This window comes from Pleurodeles waltl, chromosome 6 (assembly GCF_031143425.1).
Source record: "Pleurodeles waltl isolate 20211129_DDA chromosome 6, aPleWal1.hap1.20221129, whole genome shotgun sequence".
In the NCBI taxonomy this organism is placed as follows: Eukaryota; Metazoa; Chordata; class Amphibia; order Caudata; family Salamandridae; genus Pleurodeles; species Pleurodeles waltl.
Genome location: NC_090445.1, coordinates 963,558,128 through 963,568,266, shown reverse-complemented (window position 1 = coordinate 963,568,266; position 10,139 = coordinate 963,558,128).

Here is a 10,139-nt window from a genome sequence, read left to right as displayed (position 1 = left end):
ACATAAATATTTTGGCCTGAATACCAATTACAAAAAATCTGCACCCAATATAGCCAAATCTGCACCCAATAAAGCCATGCTTTTGTAAACCTTAGGGCACAAAATTCATGACCTACAACAGTTTTGGTATCAGTATTCTTACATGCAACCTAGTCTAGACACAGTTGAGATCCCTCTGAGAATGTTGCACATGCCAGGTTCATTGGCAGCATCACCGACCACCACTATTGTCTACATATAAGAAAACATAGGTTCCTCAGGCCACACAAGGAGTGCACATCATTACTCAGTAACATGGAACAACTAATGTCTTTTTCAGACATATGTGTATTAGATCATGTAAATCTCTCATGTGGCATCCTATAAAGTCCCACATTCACATCTACATGCTGCTAGTACTAATAGTCATCAGTGCTTACAATCTTCCCTTCCATTTCTGCACTGTGTACATTCAGATCTACTCGGTGCTTAATTTGAGTCAGTGGTTGCAGGTGGGTCCTGAGGACCAGCACATATTTTTCCTCATAAGTCTTTGACCCAGAGCAGGAGAGAGAAAAACACAAAAAGTGGTTTAAGGAGGAAGAGATAAGGGATAAGAATTCCGTGATACACAAATATTGGGGCTGACTTAAGAAAAGCGGCGCTACACCCAGTGCAGCTCCACTTCCCTTGCGTCCCTTAGTGGCCCCTACCACCACCATGTGTGCGCCGTATTTAAAATATGGTGCACCATGGTGCAGGGTAGGGGCAATAGCGTCAGAATTCCTGACGCTATTGATGTACTCTGAAGGAGTAGCACCAACATTTTGCCACTACTCCTGCAGAGTACATAGGGGCCCATTGTATTCAATGGCATGCCCCCTTTTAATGCCTGCTCTGAGCAGGCATTAAAAGTGTAAAAAAAATGGGCCATTTTTTCAGCCCCCATAAGGGGAGAACACCCCCCTTGCATTCATTATGACTGGCGCAGGTATAATGTGGCGCAAGGATTGACAAAGTGACGCAATGAATGCATTGCGCCACTTTGTAAATATAGTGCGTGTAAAAAGCCACATTAGCGCCACCTTAGCATCACAAAAATGACGCTATGATGGCGCTAAGGTGGTGCTAGTGCCTCTTAAATCAGGTCCATTGTGTCAAGAATATCAGAATGTAAAAAAGTATTGTCGTCAACAATAGCGAAGATAAAAATATTGTTCTAAGTGATGTTTTTAATATTGTTGTAAAAAATAAAAATGTAGAAAATAACGTATGTAATCTAGTTTTTAAGTGTTTATTAGTATGTAATTTATTGTAATGCGTTAGAGTCTAAGGGCCTTATTACGAGTTGGGCGGTCGAAGTGCCACAATTCCAATATGGCGGTGGTGAGGCAGCCATCACGCCGGGGGCCTCACCATCGATATATTACGATGTTTCATCTGGGCTGACTGGCGAAAACCATCATATTACGACGTTTCCACTGGTCAGCCCGGTGTAACCAGTCCAGCGGCATTGTGCCGTCACACACAGCACCCTCGGAATGCACACTGTCTGCATAGCAGATAGTGTGTGTTCCCAGAGTGCTGACAGGGGGGTCCCTGCACTGCCTTTCTGCCAACCTTTTCATGGTGGGACCCCGCCATGAAAATGTTGGTAGAAAGGGGAGTCTTGATCAGCATGGCGGTGCTGAACTTGGCACTGCCGTGGCTGACCACCACTTCAACCACCCCCAACCCTTCAGGATCCCTGATCCCAGCCAAGTCAGCGGTCTCCTGGTGCTCCGACTGCCAGAATCTTAATCTGGTGGTCGGACCACCAGGAGTGCGGTGGTCCGCCCACCACTGCGAGTTTGACGGTCTCAAGACCACCAAACTCGTGATTAGGCCCTATGTGTTTATAAATTTTTTATTTGTGTTTTTTAGTAAGATAATTTATTAATTATGAAATTGTTGAAATCTGTATTTTTAGTTTATTAATGGATGAAAATAATGGGTTTCTAAATTTGTTAAGCAGTGGGATATTGGGTTTTTAGAGGATGAGGTTTGGGAGATTTATAAAAAGTCAATATGTTAATATACATTTAATGTTAATTATTTTAACAATATACAAATTAATGTTATTTTTCTCTATTTAATTTGATACAGTATTAATTTTTATAAATTATAACTTAGAATCAATAAAATAGACTCATTCTTCCCAGAATGCAACTAAGATGGCTGATGAATCGGTATGTGGCCCAACCCATACATTAGATGATCGACACACAGATTCTGAAATGCTACAGTCTATATATAATTCAGTAAAGGAGCTACAAACTGAGACAAGAGCAGAAAGTCGTAGGGCACGGTTGGCTACAAAACAGCTACAAGGAACAGTGCGTAAGGTGGTCAAATCCTGCACAGAAATTGAGGGGAAACTAAGCTCAATGGAAGAAAGGACGTCGGTCGTTGAAGGAGAGATCGAGGCTCTGAGAGCGCAAACTACAACGCATGAAGGACAATTAACCGACATCATGTGGAAGCTAGAGGATCAGGAAAACAGGCAAAGGAGAAATAATCTACGTTTTCTTGGCATCAAAGAAGAAGAAGCAGAAGGCAGTAATATTAGGGCTTATATGATTGGAGTATTGCAGGAAGCATTTCCAGAGCTTTCCAACTGGGACTGGGAAGTTGAAGTCCAGAGGGTACATAGGTACCCACTAGTACGGCGGGAAGGCCGCAGAGAGGAATCTAAACATCCTAGAGCTATTCTGATCTATTTCAGGAACTATCTTTTGAGACAGTCTATATATGAAAAAACCCGCCCTGATGCCATGTGCAGTGGAGGCGGAGCAACTTTTTTCACTCGACCTGATTACTGTCATGCTACAGTGGAACGAAGGTGGAGACTACGGCAGCTGATTAAAAATTTTCAAGACAAAGGGGGAGAGGCGTAGTTACTGGCTCCCGCTCGTCTTAAAACTGTGTTCAATAGGAAAACTAGAGTATTTAATTCTGAAGTCCAGGCTAAAGAGTATTTGCTTGGGCTGTAATCTAATATGATGTGAAGAACCTATGTGGTTAGTGTTTTCGAGGGGAGCATAAGAGGCCGGTCACTTAAGGGGTGAGGGTGATGGGTGGTAGGAGGCACCTAGGCGACACCAACATTCAAGCCAACGGTGGTCTGACTGTCTCAAGGGGGGTTGGGGGAGGGAAAGGGAGTGGGGGGGTCTTTGGGGGGGGAAGGGTAAGGGGGGATGTCAGGGGGATCTGGGGAGGATGGGGGGATGGGGGTGGGGCCAAGCTCAGTTTGGGGTAGGGGATGGGGGGGGAAGGGGGACATTTGTACCCAAAATGATGTGTAGTGTTATGTATGATTCTACCAATGTAAGATGGTTACTTGCTAGGTGTAAGCTAAACCACCCAAGTTAGTCAGAAATTGTCAATTAAGATTGTACACATGTCAAGTATTAGGATAGCAACCATTAATATATGTGGGTTAAATACCCCCCGGAAGAAAAAAATATATGGGGAATTTACAGACAGCAGAAGAGCAGCTTATCCGGGCTATTAGGAATGATGTTGGGGTCGAGGATGCTATACATCAGGTTTCAATCGCTAAAATGGCCCTCAGGAACTATTCAACCCCGAGGTTAGCAGGGAAAATAGCAACAAAACAAAGTGAGTGTTATGAGTGTAGTGAAAAAATAGGGCATATATTAGCCGTGCGGACTCGCCAGAGGGCAACTTCAGGCACAATCATGCAAGTACAAAACAAGGCAGGCCTGACAGTAACGAGACCTGATTCTATTAGGGAAGCCTTCCGGGAATACTATACAGAATGATATGACACGGCTAGTATGGGACAGGAGTATATTGATAGTCACTGGCTGATGCCGACTAGATTTAGCAAGATTGCGGTAGACGATCAAAATGCATTGGAACAGGAGGTGACAGTGGAGGAAATGGTAGACGCACTTGAGGCACTCCCAAGTGGGAAAGCTGTGGGGCCAGACGGTATTCCTTTAGAGTTATACAAACATTTTAAGAAGGTGCTTTCATCAGCTTTGTTGGAATTGATGATACATGTGCAAATGGGAGGTAATCCTCCTCCATCCTGGGGCTCTGCTAATATTGTGGTATTTTTAAAGAAAGGGAGGAATCCGGATAGTTTAAGCTCATACCGCCCTATTACCCTGATGAATAGTGATGCCAAAATGTATTCCAAAATATTAGCAACTCGATTGTCTGGATGCATCCGTAAGCTGGTTAGCTGTAACCAACATGGTTTTGTTCCTGGTAGGGACACAACTGATCACATAAGGAGGGTTATAGCATTATTTGATGCTACATATGTGGCAGCAGAACTTATGGTCATGATTTTATTGTATGCAGAGAAAGCATTCAACAGAGTTAACTGGAAGTATCTTTGGGATATATTAAGGGTATATGGCTTAGGAGAAATATTCACCATAGCTGTCAAAGCGCTATATAAGGAACCGAGTGCTAGTATAAGGATCGGGGGAGAATGCTCCCATCCCTTTAGGATTAGACGGGGTACACGGCAAGGATGTCCTTGCTCACCATTATTATTTGCACTATACTTACATCCCTTCCTCCGATTTTTGGAAAAGAATACGAATGTTCAGCCAGTTATTCACTATGGGTGGTCAACAAAAATTTAGGCTTATGCAGATGACGTGGCAGTTATAACTGCGAACCGTGATCTTGCCCTGAGAGAAATTGAGGACGCAGCAGAAAATTTTGGGGCAATCTCAGGCTATCTCCTCAATAGAGATAAGACTCAAATAGTTATGAATGAGTATTGTAGGTCGTCAGATACACGGAAAGTAGAACACGCAGTATATCTAGGGATTGATATTCGACCTCAGGTAGAGGAGATTGTCCTGTAAAATCTTTTGCCTTTATAGAAAGTGCCAGATATCATTTTAGTAGATGGGACAACTTGCACATGACGATCATAGGGCGGTGTAATTTGATAAAGATGACGTTCCTACCAAAAGTACTATATGTATTTCGTGCAATACCATTGGAAATTGAGAAATCTTGGTTTAGGAAATTAGATCAACTAATTATGCGGTTTGTTTGGTTATACGGTAAGAAACGAAGGGCAAGCAAATATATGACACTTTCAAGGGGAAAGGGTGGATGGTCCCTCCCCAACTTTAAATTGTACCAGATGGCAGCTGCAATTCAGTATATGCAATCTTTGTTTATAAGGGGAACACTGGCAAATGATAGAGAATATGACCCTAGTATTTATGAGCTGTTAATTTGCCCGGATGCTAAAGGGGCGATGTTTAAGCTTTTGGAACCAAGTTATTTTAAGAAAACTCGGTTTAAAGTTCTTCAGGCAGCTTTTAAAATCTGGGGTCTATTGCAAAAGAAAATGGGATTGGGAAGGTATAATTATTATACTCTGATCAAAGATAATAAGTTTCTCCCTGGGATTTTTCACGATAGTATTATGGAGCAGTGGAATCAAAAGGGCATACAAAGGCTCTGGGATTTTTTTGAGGATTCTACAATTATGACTTTTGGAAGCCTACGGGGGAAATTTGAATTAGCTCAAACATGCTTTTTTAAGTACTTACAAGTAAGAGACTTTGGGGGTCATTACGACCTTGGCGGGCGGCATGAGCCGCCCGCCAAGATCTGACCGCCATGCGGCCGCACCCCCGCCGCGGCCATTTAGAGATCCCCGCCGGGCAGCGGGGATCACGGCCGCAACATAGGAGCCGGCTCCAAATGGAGCCGGCGGTGTTGCGGCCGTGCGACGGGTGCAGTTGCACCCGTCGCGCTTTTCACTGTCTGCATAGCAGACAGTGAAAAGCTGCATAGGGCCCTGTCAGGGGGCCCCTGCACTGCCCATGCCATTGGCATGGGCAGTGCAGGGGCCCCCAGGGGCCCCACGACTCCCCGTTCCGCCAGCCTTTTCCTGGCGGTGCAAACGGCTAGAAAAAGGCTGGCGGTCGGGGACTCGTAATCCCCTGGGCAGCGCTGCCCACGCGGATTATAACCGCCGGGGCAAAAGTGGCAGATTACTGCCGGCCCCGGCGGTGCGACAGTGCCGCGGTCGTAATACACCTGGAAGCACCGCCAGCCTGTTGGCGGTGCTTCCGTCGTTTTAGCCCTGGCGGTCCCGTACTGCCAGGGTCAAAATGACCCCCTTTATCTTACGAAAGACTGGTGGACCAGTACGATTTGTTAAGAACTCTTTACTAGATAAGATGAATTCACCCGATAAGAATACGATACGATTATTATATGTGGAATTGACAGATAATCTTCCTGATGATCTAGTGAAGCAAAGTCAAAAATTGAGTATTAAGCTAAATGTGGAAGAGGAAGCCTTCTATGAGTCTCTAGAGTTAGGGTGTACCTCCTTGTTGTCAACATCTCTCCAGTCACAACATTATAAAACAATATTTGACCTGTATATTATGCCCAAGAAACTAGCACAATGGGGTCGGGAACAAGGGGTACACTGCCCAAGATGTCAGCAACATGGGGTGGATATAATCCATATGTTTGTGACCTGTAAAAAATTAGTGAATATTCAAGCGAAACTGGAAAAGTTTATTAAAGATGTTGTAGGAGTAGAAATTGGGTTAACACCCGGGGTGGTTATATTAGGAGTCACGGAGCAAAGGAAGCCTACTGTCAGAAAATTTATTTTTATGATTATGTCAGTATATCGACTGTGTATTTCTTCAGTATGGCTTGATCAAACACCTCCTACATATCAGAATTGGTTAGATCGTCTCCTTGCAGTATACCAGCTGGAAAAGACCCTGTATGAGCGAAAAGGGAAAAGAGGGAGACAGAAAGGGTGAGAGATATGGGGGGCCTTGGGTGAGTGGCTTGCCAATAAGTGATGACTATTAGATATGTTATATTTGGCTAAATGATCTGCTGATTTATTGTTGTGATTGTTGGTAATCATATATATGTTTGTTTATGGTTGCTTTGGGTACTAATAAAAAAAATAAAAAAAATAAAAAGTCATAGGCATGGGTCTTCGGTTCATAGATATCCATATAAAGTTAGGAATTGGGTTGTTGAATCATTACGTCGTTTTTACTGATTCAATAGGGCTTGTTGTAGGCATGTTAGATTCTTCAATACTGTGTGTTGCTTAAAATAAATGTATCCTACTTTTAAAGAAAAAAAAAAGAATCAATAAAATATATATTAGTAATAATAAATGTAAAAACGAATTATTTTTCAACTATTAGAATAAATATTTAAATTAGGAAAATGTTTTACATATAAAAACATATAAAAATTTAACTTGATAAATTAAAAAAATGGAAAGTATTGTAAATTAAAGTTTTATACTTTATAATTTGTGTGAAAAAGATTAGCATAGTAAAATAAATATTGTACTAAAATTGTAATGTTTGTAAAAAAATTGTTTTTATATACTTTTTTATTTTATTGTTAATTTTGGATTATGTTATTTTTAATTTTATGGTTTAAAGTTTAAGAATGGTAGCACATATTTTTAAAAAAGTAATAATTTTTAAGACTGATCAAAATATTCTTTTATATGTTAATGTTTAAATATTTTGTTTGTAGTTTTGAGTAGGGTGCTTTAAAATTATGTTTTAGTTCATTTAATAGATCAAAATTGTGTGTGAGTATGGCGCATCGATTGTGTATATAAAATGTTTAGTTTGTAGCACCTTGTATTCAATGTTTTAGATTGCAGTGGAAATAGTAAACGTCACCCCTGTAGTGTCCAACACCATCCTCCAATTAGGTTTGGATGAAGTAGGAATAGTAAATGTCACCCCTTTAGTGTCCAACACCTTTCCCTAATTGGTATAGATAGGAATAGTATATTGTAGGAAAATGCCTCTCATGGCACAGTTACCCCCTAACTTTTTGCCTTTTGTTGATGCTAGTTATGATTGAAAGTGTTCTGGGATCCTGCTAACCATGCCCCAGCACCTGTGTTCTTTCCCTAAACTGTACTTTTGTTCCCACAATTGGCACAGCCCTGGCACATAGATAAGTCCCTTGTAACTAGTACACCTGGTACCAAGGGTCCTGTGGCTAGGGAAGGTCTCTAAGGGCTGCAGCATGTATTATGCCACCCTGGGGACCCCTCATTCATCACATGCACACTGCCTCACAGCTTGTGTGTGCTGGTGGGGAGAAAATGACTAAGTCGACATGGCACTCCCCTCAGAGTGCCATGCCCCCAACCCACTGCCTGTGGCATAGGTAAGTCACCCCTCTAGCAGGACTTACAGCCCTAAGGCAGGGTGCACTGTACCACAGGTGAGGGCATAGTTGCATGAGCAAAATCTTAGACATTGTAAGTGCAGGGTAGCCATAAAGAGTATATGGTCTGGGAGTTTGTCAAACACGAACTCCACAGTTCCATAATGGCTACACTGAAATCTGGGAAGTTTGGTATCAAACTTCTCAGCACAATATTTCCACACTGATGCCGGTGTGGGATTTATTGAAAAATACACAGAGAGGGCATCGTAGAGATGCGCCCTGTATACCAGTCCACACATCAGTGTTAGGCTGATGAGTTCCTGCCAGCCTGCCGCAGCCTTTGTCACTCTGTGGCCAGGAACAAAGCCTACACTGGGTGAAGGTGCTTCTCACCTCCCCCTGCAGGAACTGTAACACCTGGCGGTGAGCCTCAAAGGATCATGCCTGTTGTTACAGCGCCCCAAGGCATCCCAGCTAGTGGAGATGCCCGCCCCTCTGGACACAGCCCTCACTTTTAGCAGCAAGTCCGGAGGAGATAATGAGAAAAACAAGGAGGAGTCACCCACCAGTCAGGACAGCCCCTAAGGTGTCCTGAGCTGAGGTGACCCCTGCCTTAAGAAATCCTCTATCTTGGTTTTGGAGGATTCCCCAATAGGAATAGGGATGTGCCCCCCTCCCCTAAGGGAGGAGGCACAAAGAGGGTGTAGCCACCCTCCAGGAGAGTAGCCACAGGCTACTGTCACCCAGACCTAAACACACCCCTAAATTGAATATTTAGGGGCGACACTGGACCCAGGAAATCAGATTCCTGCAACCTGAAGAAAGAAGAAGGACTGCTGACCCGAAAGCCCTGCATAGACGACGGAGACAACAACTGACTTGGCCCCAGCCCTACCGGCCTGTCTCCAGACTCAAAGAACCTGCACAAAGATGCATCAAACTGAACCAGCGACCTCTGAGGACCATGAGGACTGACCTGCACCTAAAAGACCAAGAACCTACAGAGGACAGCAGCTCTGTCCAGAAACAACAGCAAAGAAAGCAACGTTAAAGAGACTTCCCGCCAGAAGCGTGAGTCTTCCCAATCTGCACCTGAAGCTCCTGGCTTGATATCAGGACAACCAACACTGCAGAGAGGACTCCCAGGCGACTCCAACAATGTGGACACACTGAGTCGACCTCCCTGCACCCCCACAGCGATGCCTGCAGAGAGGATCCAGAGGCTCCCCCTGACCGCAACTGCCTGGTAACAAAGGAACCCTACGCCTGGACCAAGCACTGCACCCGCAGCCCGCAGGACTGAGAGGAACCACCTTCCAGTGCAGGAGTGACCAGCAGGCGGCCCTCATCCTGGTCCAGTCGGTGGCTGGCCCAAGAAGCCCCCCCATGCCCTGCCAGCACCGCCAGAGTGACCCCCGGGTCCCTCTATTGTTTTCAACAACAAACCTGACACCTACTTTGCACTCTGCCGTCCCTGTGCCACTGAGGGTGTGTTTTGTGTGCCTGTGCATGTCCCCCCCCCAGTGCTCTACAAAACACCCCTGGTCTGCTCCCCGAGGATGCATGTACTTAACTGCTACCAGACTGGAACCGGAGCACCCCTGTTCTCTAAAGGGCCTATGTTGTTTGGGCCCTCCTTTGACCTCTGCACCTGACCGGCCCTGTGTTGCTTGTACGGTGGCTTTGGGGTTGCCTTGATCCCTAAATGGTGGGCTGAAAATGCCCAGGAGACTGAACTTGTAAGTGCTTTACTTACCTAAGAAATTAACCAATACTTACCTCCCCCAGGAACTGTTGATTTTTGAAGTGTCCACTTTGAAAATAGCTTATTGCCATTTTTGCCAAAACTGTGTATACTACTGTTTTAATTCAAAGTTCCATACTTAACTGTGTGAAGTGCCTTACAATTTATGTACTTACCTAAA